The sequence below is a fragment of the Triticum aestivum genome, chromosome 6A (genome assembly GCF_018294505.1).
Source record: "Triticum aestivum cultivar Chinese Spring chromosome 6A, IWGSC CS RefSeq v2.1, whole genome shotgun sequence".
Lineage (NCBI taxonomy): Eukaryota > Viridiplantae > Streptophyta > Magnoliopsida > Poales > Poaceae > Triticum > Triticum aestivum.
In genome coordinates this window covers 238885058-238912034 of record NC_057809.1, presented here as the reverse complement: position 1 = coordinate 238912034, position 26977 = coordinate 238885058, and positions in this window count along the sequence as shown.

Sequence of the window (26977 nt, the reverse complement as noted above, 5' to 3'; positions counted from 1 at the left end):
CTTGTCAGGGGCCCCCAGCGCTTCATTTATTTCTCTATTGCTCAGGGTCTGCGTCTGGCTTTGTACATGGGGTTACATGCAACTAAGGCAAGGACTGTACAAAAGGGTGGCTGCCGGGCAGGGCCCGACAGCCGCGCCTTACGGGAAGAACTTGCGGAGACGCTCAATATTCAATGAGTTTTGCAATTTAATGCCATCTCTGGTCTCTAGACAGACTGCGCCAGGTCTGGTGATTCGTACTACCAGGTAAGGGCCTTCCCACTTCGACGTCAACTTGTTTGTACCCTTGGCGGACTGAACGCACCTAAGGTCAAGCTCGCCTTCCTCAAAACACCAGGCATGAACCATGCGGCTGTGATAGCGACGCAGGGCTTGCTGATAGCGTGCAACACGCGTAGCAGCCCGGAGACGGTTCTCCTTGAGTAGCATAGTGCCGTCACGCCAGTGTTGATCTTGCGCTACTCCATCGTAGGCAAGCACTCGAGGAGACCCCTAAATGAGTTCTGTGGGGATAATTGCTTCTGCCCCATAGACTAGGGAGAAGGGAGTTGTCGGGACCCCGATTCCAAATCACATCGATCTAGCCGGTAACACCTCATATCACTTTGCGGCCTCACGCACGGTATCCCCACGAGTGTCGCCTTACCCTGGCCCGGGGCCGTTTGCGCCTTTTGGCTCGCGTATATGATTGTGTCGCTAGCATCCATATGATAGAGAACCCGTGCCGGCATGGCTAGTCGTGAACCCAAAGCGGCACTAACCTATGGGAACAGACATACATGATTCACATCGAGCGTGTCGGTCAGCAGCGTGTGAATCCGGGCTGTAGCACTGGGCTAACAGGACTCCGGAAGTCACCGCGTGACATTTCCCCGACGGGACAGACATAGGAACGAAGTGGAACACATGCCGGCCAGTCAAGTGTTCTGAGCAGTAGTGCTGGGCTAGCAGGACTCCGGTGAACCGGGCTGTAGCGGACTACTATGGCTCAAGGAAGCACTAGACTACATTTCCCCATAAGGGAGGCTGCCAAGGATAAACAACTAGATTGTCGGATCCCACACATAGCAATACAGGCCTACCTTGACCTTACCTGCAGCCAGGCAGCCCAGTGGCCAACAGGCCGGCCCAGCTGACTGGCGCTGCCAGTCGTCGTCTCCACCGCGCCAGAAGGACGCCGAGCGCGTGCTTGCCGCGCTCGAGCACACGACGGCCACCTCCTGCTTCCCCGCTCGCTGTTGGAGGCCCCCAACGAGGCCACGCACTCGCCTCGGCCTCTCTCACTCCCTCTCGCTCTCCCTCCTCCCCTGGATCCCTCTCTCTCACCCCCCGAACGGCTCCGTCGCCACGGCTCGCCGTTGCCGCGCCCACCGTCACGACCTCCGCCTCGTTCCGTGCCCAGACGCTCCGCTCCGTCCTCCTCGTCCTCTCCACCAAGTCACGCACCACGGGAGGCCCTGGAACGCCGCCCCGCCGTCGTCTTCACTTCCGGCCGCCGGAGATCGCCCTCGACATTCCGGCTGCACCAAGCCTTCCCCGAGCTCGCCGACCCCACCGTTGGATTCATTGTGAGCCCCGCCATCGAACCCCCCTCTCCCCTGCTCTTCTGGCACCCTCTAGCCCCGTCTGCCACCACGGCCGTAGCACCTTGCCGCCGGCCATGGCGCCGCCATGGCCAGAGGCCGAGCCAGCCGCTCCCGCGTGCGTCACCTTGCTCCTGGTGACACCAGGAGGCCGTAGAGGCCCTCCGCAGCCCCTGCCAAGCCCCGTAGCTCGATTCCGCCCGAACCCGTGCTCCGGCTGCCGCCGCGAGCTTCCCTCCAGCGAGCTCCGGCCACCCTCCTCCTCCTATCTACCCCACTAGATGAGGGAGAGCACGGGCTACGCCCCGGTGCTCTCTGTCGTCCTTTTGGTCACCGGAACGGTGATCCCGAGCCCCTCCGCCGCGTTCGGCCTCGCCGGCGGCTAAACGCCGGTGGGGTTGACCGGTCTAACCCCCCCCCCAGTTGACCTGGGGTTTGACTACCCAAGGTCAATGACAGGTGGGGCCCGGCCCTGCTAATGTTTCTGTTAGGATTAGTTTAATATCTAATTAACACTGTTAACTAACTATGACACTGACGTGTGGACCCCACACGTCAGGTTTGACCCGGTCAGCCACGTTGACTCACTGACATAGTGATGACATCATGCTGACGTAGTTATTCTTTTTCTGGAATTATTTTAAAACAGGAAATTCCATAATATATTCAAAACTTCAAAAATTCATAGAAATTCAACCGTAGCTCGGATTGAAATAATTTATATATGAAAAATGATCAGAAAAATTCAATCTATCCATCTGTACCATTTTCATGCATGACAAACCAACCTATACATGCTGTATATATGAAAACACAATTATGGCATGTTTAAGAGCTTATCTTGGAGTTGCATTTGAACCCTTGGTTCAAATGGACCTCAACTAAATAAATGCTAGATGCATTAACTCAAACAACATCACATACTCATGCCATGTTCATGCATCATATTGTTGCATATGCTTGTGTTTGATTTCCGTCACCATTCCTTCTCGATAGGTCCTGCTCCGGAGACCGATCCAGAGTACCTGTCAGAGGAGCAGTGCCCCCTGTTGATCTACCAGGCAAGCAACCCCCCTTGTTCATTCTGATACAATCCTACTCTCTCGCTCCTGCTCTCACTTATTGCATTAGGACAACAACGATTCAACTGCTACTTTATGCTGCGGTAGTTGAACCCATTCCTCTGCATGACCTGTCATTGCCACAGTAAATAGTTAAAACCCACTAGCATGTGTAGGAGTTGTTTGATCCATGTTGTGTTCCTACCATGCCATGCCTGCTATTGCTTAGAGTTGTGTCAGGTCTGATTCATTGGGAATGGGGAGTGTTATGCTATGTTCTGGTGCTGAGAGTTAAGCGTGTGAACACGATTTGGTAAAGGTAGCGGTGAGAGGCCATGTAGGAGTACATGGTGGATTGTATCATTGGGACCGTCCTTAAGAACTGAGTTCTGTGTAACTTGTCCAATGACTAGCTACTACCACACATTGGGCTCCGGGCGCTCCAAGCTCTCTCGACTTATTAACCGCCTTGATCTTGTCTAGGAGTTGCAAATAGTCTCTGGTGTTTGTAGGTAGTGCTATTTTTCTACCGAGTGGCACCCGGCAGGGTGGGCTTGGGACAGACTAGGCACAGGTGGCACGGTGTACCAAGTGGCACCCGGATGGTGGGCTTGGGAACCCTGCTCACATCGTTTGGGGTCGTGAGCGACACCCCGTCCGGATCTCCTTGCGGGTGGAACCCAAATAGGCGATAAACCTGGATTAGAGTCTTCGTGGTTAGTCAGGTCATGGCCGACACCCTCGCCAGGCTTCCGCTTGAAGGTTGCCGAGATACATGATGTGTACATGGTGATAAGTGGTGAGAGCGTGTGTGAAGAAGTACACCCCTGCAGGGTTATCATGATCTATTCGAATAGCCGTGTCCTCGGTTATGGACTTCTTGGATGCTTACATGGTACATAGACAACTTAAAGTGGATACTCTAAAATGCTCAAGACAAGTGTGAGTGCTATGGATGGCCTTCTCGTAGGAGAGACAGGGATGAATCCATAGTAGTGTATTGATATGGTGATTAGTGGACTCGTGGGCGCTGCCTCACCTCAAAGAAGTTTCTCATTGTCATAGAACAGGATAGCCACTGAGTAAAAGCTGGCTTGCTGCAACTAAACCCCACATTACCTTCTTGATACAAATGCATGTATGATAGGAACTGATGTAAGTCTTGCTGAGTACCTTTGTACTCACGTTTGCTTTATTTATGTTTTGTAGGTGAGACATCTGTCTCACTAGTAGTACCGCTTGGACTTCGACGAGTAGCTTGTTACATCAGCTACGATCTTGTACCTTGGAGGGACTTGTAGATAGTCAGGCTTCTCGGCCTTTTTCTTTTGTAGTTGTCTATACTCAGACATGTAATGCTTCCATTGCTTGTATGCTCTGAATGATGGGTCATGTGACCCCTGTTTGTATTTAATGCTATGTGGCTCTTCTGGGCCTTTATCTATATGAGTTGCATTATGTTGTGATGCCATGTTGTACAGCACATCCTTGCATGTTATGCGTACGTGTGACGTGTATTGCTATGTGTGGGATCCGACAATCTAGTTGTTTATCCTTGGCAGCCTCTCTTATGGGGAAATGTAGTCTAGTGCTTCCTTGAGCCATAGTAGTCCTCTACAGCCCGGTTCATCGGAGTCCTGCTAGCCCAGCACTACTGCTCAGAACACTTGACTGGCCGGCATGTGTTCCACTTCGTTCCTATGTTTGTCCCTTCGGGGAAATGTCACGCGGTGACTTCCGGAGTCCTGTTAGCCCAGTGCTACAGCCAGGATTCACACGCTGCTGACCGACACGCTCGATGTGAATCATGTATGCATGTTCCCATAGGTTAGTGCCGCTTTGGGTTCACGACTAGCCATGTCGGCCCGGGTTCTCTGTCATATGGATGCTAGCGACACAATCATATACGCGAGCCAAAAGGCGCAAATGGCCCCAGGCCAGGGTAAGGCGACACCCGTGGGGATACCGTGCGTGTGGCCGCAAAGTGATATGAGGTGTTACTGGCTAGATCGATGTGATTTGGAATCGGGGTCCTGACAGGAGTCCTCCTGGTAGCTCGATTTGGTGTTGTTCTGAGGGACCAAAGAACCACCGGCAGCTCATCGATCCATTGCCTGCCGCACTTCTGCAGCTAATCAAATGTTCTTTTCTTGAGTCCGCGTAGCACTTTAGCATTCACCCTCTCAGCTTGTCCATTGCTTTTGGGATATGCAATATAAGCAACCGAGATCTTGCTTCCGAGGGAATGAACATATTGCATGAAGGCGCAGCTTGTGAATTGGGTGTCATTGCCATCTATGATCCATGCAGGAATGTCACGCCCAATATGCGACTCCGTTCTAAAGGAACTCGAAGCTCCCACCAAGGATAGAAGCGCATATTGGAGATGCTTTTGCAAGGTGGATATCATTACATCGTACCATTACATCATAGCTGGGGATATATACAAAGGCATACAAATGACACAAAAATGCATCAAACATCATTCATGAGAACAACATCCGACTATGGATGAAACACAAACAGAAGCTCAAACGACATCCACCTTGCTAGCCCTGGCTACCGACCAGGAACCTATCCCAAGATCGATGAAGAAGGACTCCAAAACAAGTAAACATCGCTCTCATGTCATGATCATCGCATTACATGTACCTGCAACAGTTGTTGCAGTAATCTGTGAGCCACGAGGACTCAACAATCCCATTACCATGGGTATCAAGACTAGCAAAGCTTAATGGGTATGGAAAGGATAAGTGGTAAGGTTGCAGCAGCGACTACGCATTGTATGGTGGCTAACTTACGAGTACAAGAGTAGGATTAGAAACTACACAAATGGTCGCAAACTAGTAATGATAAAGAAGTGATCCTGAACTTCTTACGTTCAAACATAACCCCACCGTGTTCTCTCCTCGACTCACTCAAAAAGAGACTGTCACGGTTACGCACACAGTTGGTGTATTTTATTTCGAATCTGGTGTCAAGTTCTCTAGAACGGGATATTAAAAATTCCCATCTGCCACATAACCATTGGCACGGCTCTTGGAAGTTTAAACCCTGCAGGGGTGTCCTGACTTAGCCTATGACAAGCTCACGATCCATGGAGACAATCCTCCATCTCGGGAACCTCTGATCAAACTTGGGATCCCTATGCACAAAACATTTAGACAATGGTAAAACAAGTCCAGCAAGACCTCTCAGCGTGCTGACACCCTGATAGTAGTTGTGCGCATCTCGTATCTAGCCACAACCGGATGAGCACAGCGTACAACAACTGAGACCCGAGTTTTCCCGGGAGAAGCCGCACATGACTCTAGTTTGGGACCAACACCATCAGCACTGCCCCCCTGTATTAGGTTGAATAACGAACCTCGGGTAGAGCTAACTCCCTGTGCGTCAAGTTTATTATCATGTTTAGTTATTATGTTGAGCAAAAGGTAAAACCAATGTTGGTCCTTGCTGGAAGAGTTTTATTCAAAGTGAACTATCAAGAGGGGCCCATAAACCCTCACCGTGTTAGGGACGCAAAACCAAGGAACATAACATCGGTATAATGGAAAGTAGGGCGGCAAGAGTGGAACAAAACACCAGGCAAAAGGCCAAGCCTTCCACCCTTTACCAATATAGATGCATTAATTGAATAAGATATATTGTGATATCCCAAGATATCCATGATATCCATATGCCAACATGGAACAACCTGCAACTGCACCTACAACTAGCAACTCTATAAGAGGGCTGAGCAAAGCGGTAACATAGACAAACAACGGTTTGCTAGGATGGTGGAAAAACGTTAGAGGCTATCATGGCAATTTGGGAGGCTTGATGAACAAGTGGTAGGTAGCACGGCATAGCGATATCATCGAGAAAACTAGCATAGCAAAGATAGTAGTGAGATCCAAGGTGACGGTCATCTTGCCTGAAATCCCACTAGGAAGAAGAGAAAGTCCATGAAGAAGAGATCCCACATAGTCGAACGAATCCCCACAATCGCAACAAAACAGGAACTAACGAGAAGGAGCACAACCGGAAAGAAGCAAACGACATGGTAAACAGGCAACACATAAACATGGCATGATGCTCATCCAAGTATGATGCATGACTAGGCTATATGATCCTACTCATGGCAAGAGATGATGCATACAAGAACAACACATCAAAGCAAATTTAAGTGAGGCCGGAATCAACATATAACAATTATGGAAACTCCCCATATGCAAATTTCGAAATTGATCCAGATCTGAATAACACATTATGTTGAAGTGGTTAAATAGCAAGTTAAAGTTCACCATGAAGATCTACGCGTCTTTCTAGCCAAGTTACATATAATGTTTGTTTAATTCGGAGCTACAACCTAGAAGATATGAGCAAAATAAGTTGAAATAGCATTGATGCAAAAACAAGCAAAACAACATCACAAACACTCCAAAACATGGATGCAATATGACATGATGAAACTACATGCAAAACCAAGCAAGTTTCATATAGGGCATGCTCAAAACGGAGCAATGGTTCAACGCATACACACAAAACAAGTTTAAAGGACAAGATGTCCAAAACAGCAACTAGGCATCTTACAAGCACCATAACAACATGCTACAAGAACAAGATATGCACAAACATGACATGCACTCAAAGTACAAATTACATGCTTCAAATAACATCAAGGTTCAGGTTCATAGGCATCAATATTAAACCAATATGATCAATGCAAGAAGCAACTTTATAACACAGATTATGACACTGTGAAAAACAGGGCATACATGTGAGCAGAAATAACATGTTGACATGTTGGGGCATGAAACAAACATGCTATAGTGCAATATCATGGCAAACAAAAGCATGGCATTATAGTACAGGTTAAACATGGTAAAACATTGTTACTAAGCATCTCCATATGACCTCTAGATCAATGGCATTCATCAAGGCAAGTAAGCAAGTCATAACAGATTCTCAGACTTGGTGAAAAACAGAGCAAGGCTAAAAACAGAATCATGATGCATACTGACAACAAAAGTATATTCTACCAGAACATTTCATGGCATCAAAGGGCATGGCAGGCATGTATAGTTAGAGCACTACAAAGCATGAACACTAAGCTACTGCTAGAAATCATGAGAACATGCTCAAAACATCATGGCAAGATTGCAAATGATAACAGATTCACATGGTAGAATTTAGTGAACATGGCAGAAACAGCAACAAGTAGGCATGTTTGTGAGCTTGTTCAAGTCACCACAAAGCATTTCATGGCATGTGAATGTAACCAACAACAAGAAGGCATATTTGTGAAACTACTCATGTCAAGAACATGGTCATAGGATGCATAGAACTCTAGCTATTCACATGGCAAGAATGAACTTACTGATAACATGATGATAGAAACATTATTTAGCAATTTGAGAGCATGGTAATGATAAGCTACAGCAAGACATAATTGGAAACAAGGGCATGAATGGATAGCGCATAACAAGATCTACCGAACATCCTTACTGATCATCCCCAGATTATGCATGGATTCACTTGTAGCATCAAGTTAAGATGGTAACATAATGTAGCAGGTTCAGGCTTGGCAGAAAACACTAAGTCACTAAAATCAACAACAACAAGTACCCAACTTTGCATGCTTGTGCTAGTCACCACAGGGCACATAAAAAATACATGGATTGCACCACTGTAAAGATGGCATTAATATGATCCAAACACATGTTGACATGATGCTCAAAAGATAGACACACAAAATGCTATGAAAAAAATAGCAAGTTACAGCAATCTTCAGGAGGTTATATCATTTAGCACTTTTGCAATGAGGACTAAGGCATCAATATGAATAGTAACATGCATGAAAACTATACCACCATGTAGAGCATTCAGAGATGAACAATTTGACATCCTATACAAACAAAACGGAGCAGTATGCACAAAGTTACACCACCCACAAGAATGCAACATGTGATGATTTTCTAGGGACTTAGCCAAAAATATCACCAAACGGAGAATAGTGGGTGCAATATAGCTAAGTCGCGCACTGAGCAGGGGTTATGCAAATGCTCACCATGGGCCTGTTGGCTCGGCTCAGTGTAGAGGGGTTCATGTGCCGGGGTGAAGGAGGCCGCAAGAGTCAGCGCTGGACTGAGCGGCGCGGGCCCACACATCTGGCCAGCCCGGTTAATGCAGGGGCAGAGGAGGGGATAGGTCGCGCTCGTCCCTCGAGGCGTGCAGGAGACGATGGCAAGGTCTTGGCCGGCCATGGCGGCGCCGGTGACATGCGGTGGGGCGGCAAGGCACGGACCCGGGCACGCGGCGTGAGGCGCGGCGGCGCGAGCCAGTGAGGAGGAGACATTCGGGCGATGGGTCTCTGCTCACGGGCGGGTGGCGGTGCACGCGGGCTGCAGCGGTGGCGCACGGGCGGCGGCGCGCGGCTCCGGGCTCGTGCAGGCCCGCGATGGACCTGGCGGGCCATGGTGGTGCGCGAGACGGGTGACGGCGGAGGTGACACGTGGCAACGGCTAGTTGGATGAGGGGCGGTGGCGGTGGACATGTCCGGTCGCCGGGCGGACACGTCCGGCGGGGGGAGGAGGAGTGCTCGAAATTTCTGGGAGCTAGGAAAGGGCTATTGAGGTGCGGTTTTCTCCCACACGATCATGATCCAATGGCGAAGAGCATGGAGGGGGTTTAGATGGGCTAGTGGGCTGTTGTGGAGGGGTGATGGGCTGCAAAGAGAAAGGGGTCTGGCGGTTAACGCGGTTTAACATTGGGGCATCAAACAACCTTCAAATGGAACGAGATTTGACAGCCGATCTACCGGTGATGTACCAAGGCCACTCGACAAATCTTGGCCCATTCCAGGAACATTTTTCTCCCGCTCACGAAACAAGATCTGGGAGGTGCGGCGGGTGCGTGTGAGAGTGTGTGGGATCAGAACGGACAACGGAAAGAACTGGGAGACCCGGCTGGATGCAAGTTTTGGAAACATGAGGATGTAATGCACATGATGACATGGAAAGATGCAACACGCAAGCAAGAGACATGGCAATGACAGCGAATAACTGGAAGACACCTGGCGCATCGGACTCGGGGCATCACAAGGAACCCCTAAGCGGCACACCAAATCTTTCAAGAACTAGATAGCTGACTGACAAGTCACCTTTATCACGGTAGCTACTTCTGGCCACTATGTGAAGTTGACGATTGCAATGAACAAGAATTCAAAGCCCCAGGGAGCTCGGGGGAAAGGGCCGAGGATATCGAGCCCCCAGACCAAAAACGTTCATGACAAAGGGATTGTCTAAATTGCTTGTGCTGGCAGATGGATGTTCTTGGAATGGAACTGGTAGGCTTCACACATGGTGACTAGCTCGACTGCATCTTGGAGGGCTGTGGGCCCATAAAATCCTTGCCAGAATGCTTTCCCAACTAATGCTCTTGATCCAATGTGGGAGCCACACATGCCTTTGTGTATTTCCACCAGTAGTTCCTTCCCTTCTTCCTGACAGACGCACTTCAATTTCACACCATTGGGCCTTCTTCTGTACAGAATGTCATCAAGAAACTGATAGATACTGGCCCTCTGGGCTACTCTTTCAGCTTCATCTTGCTCATCGGGAAGTTCTCCGGTTTGGAGGAAGTGGACTATGTGCCTTGCCCAAGTTGGACCTTGTGGCTCAGCAACAAGGACTAACGACACCTCCCCGCTCGCAGGGGTGCGTTCCTCGACTGTGGGGGCAGTGGCCCAGTGGGAGGGTGCAACTCGGCAAGTGATGGGACTTGGTTTCGGCAGGGTCCCTGGCAGGAGCCCTGAGAGACTCTACCGGGAGAGGCTTACCGGAGTCCAATTTCTTCCTCTTTCGGGCCATTGTTGTCGGTGATACAGAGGGCTTAGTAAGACGGAGAACTAAAGTTCCTGGTTCCACAGGAAGATTTTGCGCAACACACTTTGACAAATGATCAGGTATGCTGTTTTCCGCATGGGGTACTTGCTCTGTTTGCAATCCGTCAAAGCGCTCCTCCAATCTTCCCACTTCCTCAATGTATGCCTCCATCAATGGACTTCGGTAATCCTCGTTGACTTGTCTCACGACAAGTTGTGAATCTCCTCGAATGATCAGCTTCTTGATTCCCAATTCGGTGACAATATTGAGCCCGACAAGGAGCTCTTCATACTCTGTTTTATTGTTGATTGCTTCCTCCTGTGGAAAATGCATTTGGACGACGTACTTCAAGTGTTCTCCAGTGGGAGCAATGAGGAGCACACTAGCCCCTGCACCTTGCAGGGAGAAAGCACCATCAAAATACATGATCCATTATTGGGGCGCTTCCTTGCTGAGAATAGCTATTTCCATTATTTCCTCATGAGGGGTTGGCGTCCATTCTACAATAAACTCTGCAAATGCCCTGCTCTAAATTTTTGATGTTCTCTTAAACTTCGGGCCAAAGCTGGATAACTCCAAAGCCCACTCCACTATTCTGCCGGTAGTCTCGGGGTTCCGGAGTATCCTTTGTAATGTAAAGTAGGTGAAAACCGTAATCTCATGGGCTTGGAAGTAGTGGCGTAGTTTCCTTGAGGCCATGATGAGGCCAAAAATCAACTTTTGCACACTAGAGTACCTCAATCTAGCCCCCTATAACAAGGAGCTGACGAAGTACACTGGGCATTGCACCACTTTCTTCCTTGTCGCGTCCTTGGGGTCGTCCCTGCTGTCGTGCTCCTCTCTCCCCTGATCCTCATCGGATCCTGCCGGGCTTTGCTTATTATCTGTTTCCTCTACTTCCCGCTGCGCCACTAGGGCTGCACTAACCACTTGATTGGTTGCCACCAAGTATAGCAGCAATGGCTCTTGGGGTTTAGGAGCAACCAAAGTGGGCACAGAGGACAAGTAGGTCTTCAGATCCTGCATTGTTGCATATGCCTCTGGAGTCCACTTCATGGCCCCTGCCTTCTTGAATTTTTTGATGAAATGCAAGGTGTGCTCGGCAGACTTGGAGATGAACCTGCTAAGCATGGCAATGCATCCTGTCAGACGCCTCACATCTTTGACTATCCTGGGTGCCTGGATCTGCTCAATAGCCTTGATCTTATCTGGATTGGCCTCGATCCCTCGATGGGACATAAAGAAACCAAGTAGCTTGCCGGAGAGAACGCCAAATACACAATTCTCCGGGTTCAGCTTCAAGTTGATCTTTTGTAGATTTAGCAAATGTCTCTTCCAAATCCTGGATGAGGGTTAATTTTTCCTTGGTCTTGACCACAATATCATCCATATAAGCCTAAATATTTCTGTGCAATTGTGGTTGAAAACCAATTCAGACTTCCCTTGCAAAAGTAGACCCGGCACTCTTTAACCCAAAAGGCATGAACACAAAGCAGTACGTACCGCATGGGGTGATGAACGAGGTCTTCTCTTCATCTTCCTTGGACATGAAGATCTGATGATATCCAGAGTATGCATCCAGAAAAGAGAGCAAATCACAACCTGAAGTGGAGTCCACAATCTGGTCGATGTGCGGCAAGGGAAATGGATCCTTTGGGCAAGCGTTGTTGAGACCTGTGAAATCTATGCACAACCTCCATTTTCCGTTGGTATTGCGCACGACCACTACGTATGCTAACCATGTTGGATGTAGTACTCCTCTGACCAAACCAGCTGCCTCAAGTTTCTTGATCTCCTTGGCAATGAATTGATGTCGTTCCAAGGCCTGCTTCCGGACTTTCTGGTTGACGTGTCGGGCATGCGGCCAGACAGCAAGGTGGTGCTCGATTACCTCGCTGGGAACACCGGGGATATCAGATGGTTTCTAGGCAAACACATCAATATTCGCCCACAGGAAGGCAACGAGCGCACTTTCCTATTTGTCATCAAGGGTGGCGCTGATAGTGAAGGTACCATCAACGCCAGCCAGCCCTGCCAGGGCTTTCTTCACATGGGGTGCAGCAACCTTGGATCTCTTACTACTGGAACTCTCCCGCAAGTCATCAAAAGGTGCAACGCACTCCGAAGAGGTATGCTTCGTGGATTCCTTGCCGGTGTCCCTGCTATCCTTCTTCTTTCATTTGTTCTCCTTGCTGGGAACTGTAGCCGCTATTGTGGCCTCGACCGCGACTGTGTCCTGGTACATCTTATCCACGCAAATGATTGTGTATTTCTCATCTGTCGGAATGGAAATGACCCCCGCAGGCCCTAACATCTTCAGGGTGTTGTAGGCTTAGTGGGATGCCGCTATGAACTTTGCCAAAGCTGGGCATCTGAGGATCCCATTGTGTTGGGGATATAGCTACTAGGTATGACCCACCTAGGAGGGGTCGGGCCAACCCCAATGGCGGGTTACAAAAGAAGTCTAGTAATATTCAAGGTGATAGTTTGTTAAAGACTTATAGAATGCCTAAGCCCAGAGGCGGCTTAAGGCCCAATATTGTAAACCGCCGTATGTAAGGAAAGACTTGTAAAGAAAGGCATATAAAAGAAGTCACCGAGCCGGACACGTTTATGAGCCGGCCGGGACTCTATAGGCCGCCAAGCGTCAACCCATGTATATAAGGGGACGACCCAGCGGAGGCTTAGGAAAAGAAACAACAACTTGAAGCCAGGACAAGCATATTGGCTCCCTGGTCTTCGAAACCCCAACAATTCCAACACAACTAGACGTAGGCTTTTGCCTTCATCGTAAGGGGCCGAACTAGTATAAATCTCTCGTGTCCTTTGTCCCGATTAACCCCTTTAAGCTTCCTAGTTGCGATGGCTCTACGACTAATTCCTTTTACTAGGACATCTGCCGTGACAATTCCACGATAGTTGGGCCCACTGTGGGGCCAACGCACGATGGATTTGAGTTCTTGAAGGGCAATTTCGAAGGGCTCAAGGGATATGTTGTGGTCCGGATGACCAAGAGTCGTTGTGGCAAGCTCTACATTGACGGCGAAGGATGGGGCCCCGAGGCCGGCTCAATTGAGTACGGGTACTGGGTCCCCTTTGGCGGAATCCATGTCTTCATCGGCTGGATCAGCGAATCAGCCCCTGAGCCAGGCGTCTGCACCAACCTCATCGAGATGGCTCAATGCGCGAGATCCGCTCGGGCCCGGCCTGCCGTGAAGCATGCCTTCTTGGGTTGCATCCATGGAGGTGAGTTCTCCGAAGGATCGGTGGATGGCGGTGAGACGACCATCTGTTCCGACAGTGAGTCAACCTCAGGCGAGACAGATTCCTTGTATTAGCTACAGGACGGCATGCTTGGGGGCTGTTCCGATGGCAACGGTATTCCGGACCTCTCTGAGCCGCCGAATCAAGCCGGAGTTTTCATGGCTAGCACTCAACCCGGTTAGAATTCCATAGCAGCGGTAGCAATAACCTCCGGGTCGGCAGCAGTCGGGTCAGGAGACCCCGCACGCCCGCCGGCTCAGATGCTAATGGACCTCACGGATAAGTTGACGGATCTATTGACTACTGTAGTGGAGCCGGCGGATAAAGTTTAGCATGACGCGGAGGGAGCACGGCTACGCGAAGAGATGGCACAGGCCAAGGAAAATCTAGCAGCAGAAGAGGTCAAGATGGCCGTGGAGCGGGCGGCTTTGGATGCTCGTGCTCATCAGCTTCAAGCGGAGACTTTCCGGCTCTCGGTGGATCTGAACGCATCGAACGAGGTCATGAGGAGAAGGCACCAGAAAACTCAATCACATCTGCCTCTGACGTACGATCCTAGGAACCTTTTCCACACACCCGGGGCTGGTGCAAGTAACCCGCCGGAGGCAAATCGGATCACGACACCCGGGGTTGGGGCACCGTTTCGACCGCGAGCCATGGAACCACCTCGTATGGATAATGCTTCACCTCATTATACACCAATACCACCGGGTCATTTTTCTAACCCTTTGGAGAATCTCATTGATGCGTCAGCTCATTTGGCGGCTCTCCCAATGGAGGGTGACTCTTCGACAGCAATTGAAACGTGAAGGGTGAGAGAACTTCTTCAGACGGCTCTGGCACAGCAGGATGCGTGCTCTTACAGTCGAGACAGAATCCATTCAACCCCTCGCCCAAGCCGGGGCCCGAGCTATAGCAGGCATATGGACTCAGCCGCTATGTCGAGCAATGCTCAATGCCGTAACCAACCGCGTAGGCATGAGCCGGCACAGGGTGGAGCCCTTAACTCGGCGGATCAGGAGAGAATTCTTCAAGAGGCTTAGCGGGTGGCTCAGTTGGCAGCTGAGCAGGCGGCTCATCAGGCTATTCTGGCTTATCCGGCAACCTCTGTTGAGGCAGGAGTAGCCACAAGAATAGGAGGTGTCCCTTGCCTAGTGTCGGCTATACGTAATGAGCGCTTGCCAATAGACTTTAAGGGGCCTCGTAAGGTGCCCAATTAAATGGCCAACTTACAGCCCGGGGCATGGATTGAAAGTTATGAGATGGCAATGGAGTTGTTGGAGGTCAGCGATGCAGCAATGGCTAAGTATTTCACTATGATGTTGGATGGAACGGCTCACACTTGGTTGAAAGGGTTGCCATCCAATTCCATCGGCTCATGGGCGGAGTTAAAGGCCCGGTTCATTCAGAACTTCAAGGACAGCTGTAAACAACCTATGTTAATCGTGGACTTGACTAATTGTAAGCAAGAGGAAGGTGAGTCCATGGCACATTGGATGCGCCGGGTCAAGGAGATAATACATTCATCTGATAAGATGGATGTCGGCTCTGTGGTCTTAATGTTGGAGAAAAATTGCTGTTTTGAACCTCTGAAACAGAAGCTGGGGTGGCTCAAGCGTGATTGTAATGACATGGGCCAGTTGCTGGCAGCCCTGGTCAAATATGAAGATTCTGACAGTACCAAGGATCCTGTGTCTGATGAAGAAAAAACAGGGAAGGGAAAGAAGAACGACAACGGCAAGGGTCACCAGCATAACCCGACAAATCAAGGAGGTAATAAACGTAAGGATGACGAGTTTGTGGCTAACACCAATACACAGGGCAAAAACCAACGACGCAATGGTAGGCCGCTGTCGGTGTTGTGGGAACGGGGGTCCCCAGACTTGCCTCCCTGCGGCCTATGGTGCGGCTCAAGCGGGGGCCCAGCGCGGCCCATCTTCATCAGCTCAAGCTCAAGACCCTCGCGTGGGGCCAAGCCTCGTGGGGCGGACGACATGAAGCTTCCTTAGAGGCAGCCTCATGAGGCAGGCTCACGAGGATGCAGAGAGATCAAGGCAGGGGTACCTCACGAGGAACCCGTGACGCAAGCCATGACGATGGAGACCAGGCGGGCACCAGGCGGGCGCCGACCTGTGCAGTGTCCTTGTTTCCCCTTTGGTGCAAAGGGGGCAAGCACAGGCCAAGGCATCAGGCAAAGGTTGCCATTCTGGTGCAACGAGGCCAAGACCAGCAGAGCGGCAGGATGGAGGTCACCGTGGAGCCCAAGGTGGCGTCATCACTAGTACTTTTGGCAGCCGAAGATCACCTTTGATCAGGATAACTTGTACTACATGTTCCCCTTCAAAATGGCCAATTAATGGCGCCCTTCCTGCTCATTATTTGGGGAGAGGCCCAGGGCCTCTATAAATAGAGCTAGCCACCACAGAGGGAAGGGACATCTAGAAATCTGGTAGAACCCTAGCAGAGAGAGAGGGAGAGGCGACTAAAATCACCCTAGCAGTTCATCGCACCAGCTCAAGAACACCTCTTGCGAGGCTGTTCTTCCTTTGTACGGATCCTCATCAGCCCATGAGGCAATCCACCACACCACACACTGGAGTAGGGTATTACACCACAATTGTGGCCCGAACCAGTATAAACCTTGTGTCCCTTGTGTTGTTCGTTGTTTCTAGCTCAAATCACGCGAGGAGATTGGGCGTAGATCGGTAGGGGAGAGATCTCCGTGCGCACCCCAGTGTTCGAACCTCAAGGGTCTGCCGGAACCCGAAATCTGACATTTGGCGCGCTAGGTAGGGGGTGCGCCGGAGTCCTCCCTCCTGACGACCCGCTCTCCCCCAACATCGCATCCCGCCCTCATGGCTGACAACGCGCCGCCCGCTCCAGCAATGGATGCCGACACTGGGGCCAGGGGGCTTCGGGCCTTGGTCCCCGCCTTGCGACAGGTGCAGTGGCCACGCAAGTTCAGGCCCGAGATGCCGCCGCACTACGATGGTGTGACGGACCCGATGATTTTCCTACTGGCGTACGAGGAGGCCGTCCTCGGAGCCGGGGGCGACGATCGGGTGATGGCCAACTAGTTACCCATGGCCCTAACCGGTATCCCGCGCGCGTGGCTCCTCCACCTGCCGACGGCCTCTGTCACCTCCTGGGAGGAGCTGCGCGACCTCTTCCTCACATGTTTCGCCACACCAACGCCGACCGTCGTCGCAGCTCTCCTGGGTGGCTCCCAGGCACCACCCTCGAGTCATCACGTCAAGCCATTCGCCCGCCAGATCAGCACCGCCTCCAAGCACCGAGAAGCCCCCCCGGGATGGGTGGCGCCCGAGGCCGATTTAACCTTCGACTCGGAGGACCACCCCTTCAACCCCATTGGTTCGGGCGCGCTCCCGATGCTATGCACCCCCACCATCTACCAGGTGGCCGTCACCAGGACCCTCATCGACGGTGGTGTCGGCCTCAACGTGCTCTCGATAGAGGCCTTCAGCCTCCTCCACGTGCCGCTGGAGCGGCTCCAACCCAGCAGGCCTTTCTTGGGCATCGGAGCCGGTTCCACCGCTTCCTTGGGACAGACCCGCCTCCCAGTGACCTTCGTCACCTGCGACAACTTCCGCATGGAGCTGATCGACTTTGACATCGCCCCCATCAGCCTCCCCTACAACGCCATCCTCAGCTATCCGGCCTTGGATCGGTTCATGGCAGCAACTCACCCGGCGTACTACCTCATGAAGATGCTCGGGAGCAGCGGCGTCCTCACTGTGTCAAGAGACACAAGGGATGCGCTGCAGGTGCTCCGGCTTGTTTTCAGGGCGGCCGCGGTGGCGCAGTGTTCACCCAAGACAAGGCGGAAACCAAGTAGATACCAGTCGACGAGGACAGGTCCACTGGCGCCACCTTCACCATAGGGTCCAACCTCGAGCCCGAGCAGGAGAAGGCCCTGATCAGGTTCCTGCGTGCGAACAAGAAGGTGTTCGCGTGGGAACCAGATCAGTTAGCGGGGGTCCCAAGGGAAGTGATTGAGCATCACCTCAACGTGTGCCCCAATGTGCGCCACGTGAAGGAGAAGGCAAGGCGGCAGTCTACTGAGAAACAGGCTTTCATCGTTCAAGAGACCCAAAAGCTAGAGGCGGCAGGGGTTATTCGCGAGGTCCGCTACCCTGATTGGCTGGCTAATCCGGTTGTTGTGCCTAAGAAGGGAGGAAAAGAGCACATGTGCGTCGACTTCACCAACCTCAACAAGGCCTACCCGCATGATCCATTTCCGCTCCCCCGCATCGACCAGATAGTCGACTCCACCGCAGAGTGTGACCTATTGTGCTTCCTGGATGCCTTCTTAGGCTATCACCAGATCAAGATGGCGGTAGAAGACGTGGAGAAGACGCCTTTCCTGACCCCGTGTGGAGTGTACTGCTATACGTGCATGCCGTTTGGGTTCCACAATGCATCGCGACCTTTCAGTGGCTGATGCACATCGCCTTAGGCCGGCAGCTCGGGAGGAACGCTGAAGCTTACGTCGATGACATTGTGGTGAAGTCTCGCTAGGCAAGAACCCTATACAGGACCTGGAAGAAACCTTTGCAAGCCTCAACGAAGTGGACCTATGGCTCAACCCGGAGAAGTGCATATTTGGAGTCCCCTCGGGCAAGCTCCTGGGTTTCCTCGTATCCCACAGGGGCATCGAGGCCAACTCGGAGAAGGTCAAGGTATTCGAAGACATGAGCCCACCGAGGACCCTTAGAGAAATGCAGAAGCTCACCGGGTGTGTGACTGCGCTGGGGCGCTTCATCTCCAAGCTGGTGGAACGAGCGCTGCCCTTCTTCAAGCTGATGAAGAAAAAGGGCCCCTTCGAATGGACTAAAGAGGCCGACAAGGCATTCCAAGACCTCAAGAGGTACCTTACCAGTCCGCTAGTGATGGTAGCTCCACGTCCTCAGGAGCCCCTGGTGCTCTACCTTGCGGCCACCCCCTACTCTGCTAGCACAACCCTGGTGGTGGTCAGGGAGGAGCGTTGTGCCAAGGCCGCATCGACTGTCCGAACTGAAGCAAAGCAGAGCCAAGAGGGCCTCAGGAAGGCTGCAACCACAGCCGGAAAGGAATAGCCGCAGCAGGAGAATGCACCCGGAGCAGGAGAGGCCTCTTCAGGTGACCAAGCCCTGGGAGCTCTATCATCTCTAGAGACGCCTCAACCTCTGGAGGACACAAGCTACGCCAACACCCTCAACCTCGTCGAGCATCCCGTGTACTTCGTCAGCACGGTGCTACGGGACGCAAGGGCATGTTATCCCATGCCTCAAAAACTCCTCCTCGCGCTACTAGTGGCCTCGCGCAAGCTGCTCCACTACTTCCAAGGACATCCCATCAATGTCGTCTCAGCATACCCCTTGGAAAGAGTGCTCAGGAGCCCCAACTCAGCTGGAAGGGTCGCCGAATGGAACATTGAGCTACAGGCATTTCAGCTAGAATTCAGCACGACCAGAGTTATCAAGGGAGCCGCACTTGTAGATTTCATGGCAGAATGGGCAGAAGCGCCGGGTCTCGAGGCAGGCGAAGACCGATCACTTTCCCCGGGAAGTGAAGCACCGGACGGCTGGGTCATGTACTTCGATGGGGCGTTCTCCCGACACGGTGCGGGAGCTGGCGCAGTGCTTGTGTCCCCTACCCAGGACAAACTCTATTACGCCGTACAACTTTTCTTCCAGCACGGAGAAAAGGTCTCCAACAACATAGCAGAGTACGAAGGCCTAATAGCAGGCTTAAAGGCCGCAACTGCCTTAGAGGTAAAGCGCCTCATCATCAAGGGCGATTCGCAGCTCCTCGTCAACTTCTCCAACAAGATATACGAGCCAAAGGACGAGCACATGGATGCCTACCTCGCTGAGGTTCGCAAGATGGAGAAACAGTTCTAGGGGCTGGAGTTGCAGCATATGCCTCGCGGCACCAATCAGGAGGCCGATGACATTGCCAAGAGGGCGTCCAGACAACTGCCTCAGGAGCCTGGCGTCTTCAAGGAGCGGCTCTTCAAAACCTCGATGGTGCCACCACTATCGAGCACGGTACAACCAAGGGAGGAGCTCCCTCAGCCGCCTGCCTCAGGAGCCCTGGTCTGCAGCCCAGCCTCAGGGGCACGCCTGCTCCTGGCGTTAGAGCCTCAGGAAGGGTGTTGGATTCCGGAGCTCAAGAACTACCTGATGCAAGGGACTCTGCCTGATGCAAGGGTGTTGGATCCCAGACTTCCACTCCTCCCACCTCTCCTTCTGAGCGCCCTCCGGATATGTCCCCTTTTCAAGGGGCCTTGGGATCCAAGTGACACAACTAGAGATGGTGCCTCCCTTCTGGATCCGAGGATAAAAGTAGTGGCGGAAGAGCACCGTGCTGGTAAGCACTCCGGCGAAACCCCCACGTCACGCATGACCCCCACGTCGCGTGTTCAACGCAGGTCGTGGGGAAACACAACGGACGGAGAAGTTATTGCGGTAAAAATCCGCCCCACCTGCCAGCGCACTGTTCTGGGCCTATCCCAACAACGCGTCGCGCTTATGTGTGGCCCAGGCCCGGGGTCATCTGTCGGTGTACAAAAGTAGGGGCTTTCCTTTTGCACCCCTTTACTTGTGCACGGGCAGTCAGAGCCACGCCTACGGCCGCACTAAGTGGGACAGAGGAGGGATGCCAGAGCACAAGACGACCAAAGCAACTCCCCGACTAGGGACGCAAAGAGAGCAAGAGGGCGAGGTGGACTCCCTCGGCAGGACCCTTGTCGGGGTGGCTTCCGCAGCCTCGGCAAGATCCTTGCCGGGCCAACCTTCCTGATGCCGGCAGAGCACGCCACCCTTGAGCCCAAGGGGTTCCAACACCATCAACCATATTGGAACAAAGGCTCGGGAGGCACCTCCCTGGTGCTATGCAGATCTTTATAGAGATCATAGACACACAATATCAGATGAGAACCAGAAGATGACGATCCTTGGCGAGATCCTTGCCAAGAAAATCCACGAGACCCCCGGCAAGATCCTTGCCGGGGATGACCGAAGTGCCGCAACGAGACCCTTGTCGGGCCCTCGACAAGACCCTTGCTGAGGATGCCTGCGGGGCCGTAGCCAGACCCGCATCTGCCAAGACTCCACCACCGCTCCCCATACAGCTGCCAGCTCGAACAGCTGGGCAGGCATCTGGGTGGCAGCGCGCGGCCTCTACACCAACTCAGCAAGCACCTGCGTGGTGGCATGCAAATCTTTGTGAAGGCTCCACCAGCGCGCCAGCCCAGCAGCCAGCCAACATGGCACTACAACGCCTTGTCAGCTTGGACGCGCGTCGGAGCCACGCGAGGCGATGACAGCTGGGACGAGCTTGTTTTCCGTCCCTAATAAAGTAAGAAGGGCACGTCGGCAACCCATTAAATGCATTTGTCCGACGATGCCAGGGGATAGACTCAGCCCCTGTACACCTTTCCACCTCCTGTGTGCCACTGTGGCGACCCCTTTTTGTCTATAAAAGGAGGCGTGGGGCGTACTGGAGGGGGATTCTGCTCCTTTGGACTAGGGAGACACCGTAGCTAGTTCAAGAACAGAAGAACACTCATGTATACATCAAAGCAGGACTAGGGTTTTACGCATCTCTGCAGCCCGAACATGGGCAAACGATTTGTGTGCTGAGAGCCAGACCGGCTCTTTGCACAACCCCGCACCCGCCAATCGTAGAAGGGATCCCAGTGACCCCATAGGTGTCGTTTCCCACCGACACTCTCATCATTGCAAACCTCTTTCTCTCGGCCCTTGGCGGGCTTTCCTTGGTTCTCAAAGGCCTTGCCGGGGCAATTTGCTTCACCGCCTCGGCCCTTCCCGCCAGTGCCATTCTGACCTCTTTCCTTATCATGCTTGTCATATTCGGCCCTCTGCCTCTTGACAAGCTGCTCAACCTGATGACACTCTAGGAGATCATGGCCTTTGGTCCGATGGATCTTGTAGTACTACCCATCTCCTTTCCCAGCCTTCTCGGTAGCCGCAACCTCCCGGCAGTCAGCGCACGCGGTATATTTCTTGCCAGGGGCCTCGGCCTTAGCCATCTTACCGGTACTAAGCATGCTCAATCCTTTGACGGTCATCACTACCTTATCCTTGCGCCTCTTGTTGTGCTTATTATTCTTCTTCTTTTGACTGGTCGACTCACCGTCATCCTCTGAGTCGATGTTGATGCAATCTTCCTCTCTAGGAAGCTTTCTTCCCACCTCCACCCGAGCACACTTGTCCACCAAGGTGTAAAGCTCCTTCACAGTCTTGGGCAGCCGCACAATCATCTTAGAATGTACCCTGCAGTTGCGCACATTGGATTGGAAGGCGGCTATCACAGCTGTCGGGTGGATATCTGGGATGTTTCTGTGGACTCTACTGAAACTCTGCAAGTATTTCCACAGAGTCTCTCCTTCCTTTTGCCGGAGAAGCTGCAAGTCATTGGGTCCGCCTGGTTCTTGGTGGCCACCCGTGAAGGCGCCAATGAACTCATGGCACAAGTCAGCCCATGATGAAATAGAGTTCTCTGGTAGATGCATTAGCCAAGACCTCATGTTGTACTTGAGTGCCAAAGGGAAGTAGTTGGCAAATATCTTCTCATCTCTTCCCTCGATAGCTTGAACAATGATGGTATAGATGCTCAAGAACCCTGCCAGGTTTAGCCTCCCATCATACTTCTCGGGTATCTCTGGCTTGAACGTGCGAGCGGGTGGCCAATAGACTTGTCGTAGCTCATGAGTAAGTGAAGGGCACCCAGTCTCGAAAAGAAGGCAGCCGCCATCCTCGAGAGCAGGCTCGTCGATGTCGGGGCCATCGCACCCATCGGACTGATGGTGGTCATTGTGGCATTGCTCAATGACAATGCACGCTCCTCCCCTCTGCCTGTCCTCCGGGGCTCGCCGTTGGCTTGGACGTGCTCGAGGGTCGGAAGAGGTCATCAAGATGTTGTCGGGTTCTTGGTTTGGCAACGCCGATGCTGGCGGCCGCGGTGGGGACTGCACAGTGGGGCAGCCCCTTCCGTACGACCAGCGGTGTGAGCCATCGTTGTCGCTTGGGGAGGCCGTGGCGAGCCAGCTTGCTGTGAGCCCGCAGCCTCGGCAAAGCCAATTAGACTCTGAATGGTGGCTCTCCATTCATCCATTTGATCGGCTGCCGGTGGGAACCTTAACGGTAGCTAGGCTCGCGCCATGGCTTCCATAGCAGTTCTTGGCATCAGAGATGATGATGTGGATCGCTCCGCCGCCTGGCTTCTGACGATGCCGGTGGTGACGGCGTCGCGCCCTCGTTGTTGCGAGCCAGCCTCTTGGATGGCATGGTCGCGCAATGAAGGCGCTTGAGGGTCAGTGGCTCCATTGGGCACAATGGCTGGATTGGCCAGTTCCGAGGGAGGCGCGTGTTACGATCGCGCCCGTGGCGAGGGCGGCCGGAGGGCGGCAATTCGCCCCGGAGCGGGTGCCATGCCACCACTAGAGATGTGCCCTTAAGCGAGGAGAGAGGTTGCTGGCAAAGTAACCCCCCCCCCCATTTGTACCTCGAGGAGCATGGCCGATGGGCTATTGCTGATGCCGCTCTCCTCCGGTGCCTCTCGCCCCTACTTCAGTCGCGAGGGAGGTGGGGATAACATTGCCTGCGCCGATCACATCCCTCGTAGCACCCGCATCCTCATGGGCCTCCGCATTCCCCGAGCCGTCGGCAGCCGCAGGTGGCGGAGCCTTCAAGGTGAATGGGTGAACTACAACACCAGATTTCTTCTTGGGTGCCATAGTTGATGGAGCCACAGACGATGGAGATGGCGATGAATATGATGCACTCCTCACGCTTTCGGATTCGCACAAGTGAACCCCCTACCTGGCGCGCCAAAGTTGTCGTCGGAAACCACGGCCACCTACGGGGCCATGAGCCCCTTTCTGGTTCGGCGGGGGGATGGCACGCTGCACAAAGAGCGAAGGAGCGTGAGATAGCACGGCAGAGATCACACGGGCAATTTTACCCAGGTTCAGGCCGCCGTGAGGTGTAAAACCCTACTCCTGATTTGGTGGATTGATGTGGATTGTGGTGGAAAGTGCAGCGCTCTTGCCCGGCGGGGTTGCCTTGGGACAAGAACAGCTACGCGCGTATGATTGTACAAGGGTCCGAATCCTTTCTATGGTTCCCATGGGCCTCCTTTTATAGTTCAACGGGTCACCACAGTGGCAACTCAGTCATTATGCACTGATTAGATAGCAAATAGTGTTATCATACCTAACTCTATAGGCTGACAGAGCACATTAAATGGGCGGCTCAATGTCACACCATAACTTGCCCGGCAAGCCGTACTGGTCCGTTGAAACACCCTTGATGCGACTATATCTCCCACGTATCGAGGCACGACTTAGAGGCATAATCCATTGAAGGCATATGTCGCAAGTTAGGCAATCTTCACAACATCCCATGGAATATGATAATAAAAGGGGAGATAACATAGTTGGCTTACACTCGCCACGTCAATCAAGTACATAAATAACATTACATCATCCAAACACTCATGGCCCGACTACGGCGCCAAAATAAAAGAGAACCCAACATGCGACAACAGTCCCGTTCACCCCCATTTGGGCACCACTACTGATCATCGGGAAAGGAAACATAGTAACGTTGAGAGTCCTCATCGAACTCCCACTTGAGCTCATACGCGTCTCCTGGAGCGGAATCATCAGGCCCTGCATCTGGTGTAATAGTAATCTGTGAGCCACAGGGACTCAGCAATCTCGCACCCTCGCGATCAAGACCATTTAAGCTTATAGGTAAGGCAAGGTAAATTATGAGTGGAGCTGCAGCAAGCGACTAGCAAGTATGGTGGCTAACTTATTCGCAAAAGAGAGCGAGAAGAGGAGGCAAAGCGCGAGCGAGAAACTAGGGAGCAACCTGCGCAAACATTACTCCAACACCGTGTCCGCTTCCCGGACTCCGCCGAGAAGAGGCCATCACGGTAACACACTCAGTTGATTCATTTTAATTAATTAAGGTTCAAGTTATCTACAATCGAACATTAACAAATTCCCATCTCCCCATAACCGCGGGCACGGCTTTCGAAAGTTCAGTCCCTGCAGGGGAGTCCCAACTTAGCCCATGACAAGCTCTCACGGTCAACGAAGGAATTGACCTCCTCCCGAGACGTTCCGATCAGACTCGGTATCTCGGTTACTCAAGACACTTCGACAGGATAAAACAAGACCAGCAACACCGCCCGAATGTGCCGACAAATCCCGATAGGAGCTGCACATATCTCTTTCTCAGGGCACACTCAGATGAGACTAGCTACGAGTAAAACAAACCCTCAAGTTTCCCCCAGGTGGCCCCGCAGGCAGCTCAGTTCGGACCAACACTCAGAGGGAGCACTGGCCCAAGGGGGGGGGGGTTAAAATAAGATGACCCTTGGGCTTCGGTAACCCAAGGGAAAAAGAGGCTAGGTGGCGAATGGTAAAACCAATGTTGGGCATTGCTGGAAAAGCTTTAATCAAGGCGAACTATAAAGGGGTTCCCATTATAACCCAACCGCGTAAGGAATGCAAAATCCGGGAACAAAACACCGATATGACGAAAACTAGGGCGGCAAGAGTGGAACAAAACACTAGGCGAGAGGCCGAGCCTTCCACCCTTTACCAAGTATATAGATGCATTAAGATAACTAGATAATATAATGATATCCCAACAAGTAAATAAATGTTCCATCAAGGAACGGCCTTCAATCTTCACCTGCAACTAGCAACGCTATAAGAGGGGTTGAGCAAAGCAGTAACATAGCCAATCAACGATTTGCTAGGACAATGGTGGGTTAGAGGTTTGACATGGCAATTTGGGAGGCTTGAAAGCAAATGGTAGGCATCGTAGCATTGGCATAGCAAAAGAGCGAGCAGACTAGCATAGCAAAGATAGTAGTGATTTCGAGGGTATGATCATCTTGCCTTCACCGTTGTCAGAGTTGACTGGATCCTCGAAAGCAAACTCAACGGGCTCCTCATTTGTGAACTCGTCTCCCGGCTCTACCCAAACAAGACAAACAAGCAACAAGGGCACAATCAACCACGTGCAAACTCAAACAACATAATGCAAAGATGATATGCTATGCGGGATGCGATGTGGGATGCAAAATGCAAGATATGACAGGAAATGCATGAACCTGGCCTCAACTGGAGCAAGCTGAAATATAGCTCATGTAGGCATGTTTACGAGCTCGATGCACTCACTACAGAGCAAGTCATGGCAAGACAAGCATACACCCATCAAGAAGGCACAAAATGCAAGCTAGACATGGCAAGAACAATAGCATAGCATGCATGGATCAACTACAACATCATCGGCAAAATTGCAAACAAGTTGACAATCTGCCCAGATTCACAAAGTAGCAAAAGTAGAGCTCGATTGACTCAATCTAGGGTGCTCCATAATTGCAAACAAAGAAATGGATGGATAGAGCACTACAAGATTAACAAAACATCCTTACTGATCATGCTCAAAAGAGGCACGGATCACTAGGAAACAACAAGAACATATGGCATCATGAGATAAACAGCTCAAGGACTTAGTGAAATTGCTAAGTCCCTGAAAACAGAATTAGCAAGTGCACCACTTTGCAAGCTTGTACTAGTCACCACACACATCCTAAAAATACATGGGTTGCCCCTCTGGAAAGATGACAAAACCCTTAACAAAACACATGTAGAGCATCAGGTCATAGCATGCACACATTAATCATGGCAAAAAATGACAAAATCCTAAATGGAGTAGCAGATCTGACAATTATCTCAAGTAGCCCTCTTCTAACAGCATTTCGTGAATCAAGATGAACTCAAATGCAAATGATGAAATGGAATGAAATGATGTACTCTCTGAGATGAACATTTTGATATGCTATATGCATGAATCGGAGCTACGAATGCAAAGTTACGGAGCTACGAACATGAGCACTTGAACTAAAAATTTCGGGACTTAGAAGAATAAAAACACCTCCGGATCTAGGGTTAGACCCGGCACATGAACCGAGGTTGGATCCGGGCTTGCCGGAGTTCCTGTACGTCGGAGCTCGCCGGAGGAAGGAGGAGGCTAGCCCGGTGCTCCCGGGGCTCGCCGGAGTGGCGGCCAGAGCGCGGGGCCCGAGAGGCGGCGAGGGGCGCGGCGGCGGAGGCGGTGGGCGAGGCGGCACAGCCGGGCGGGCGAGGCGG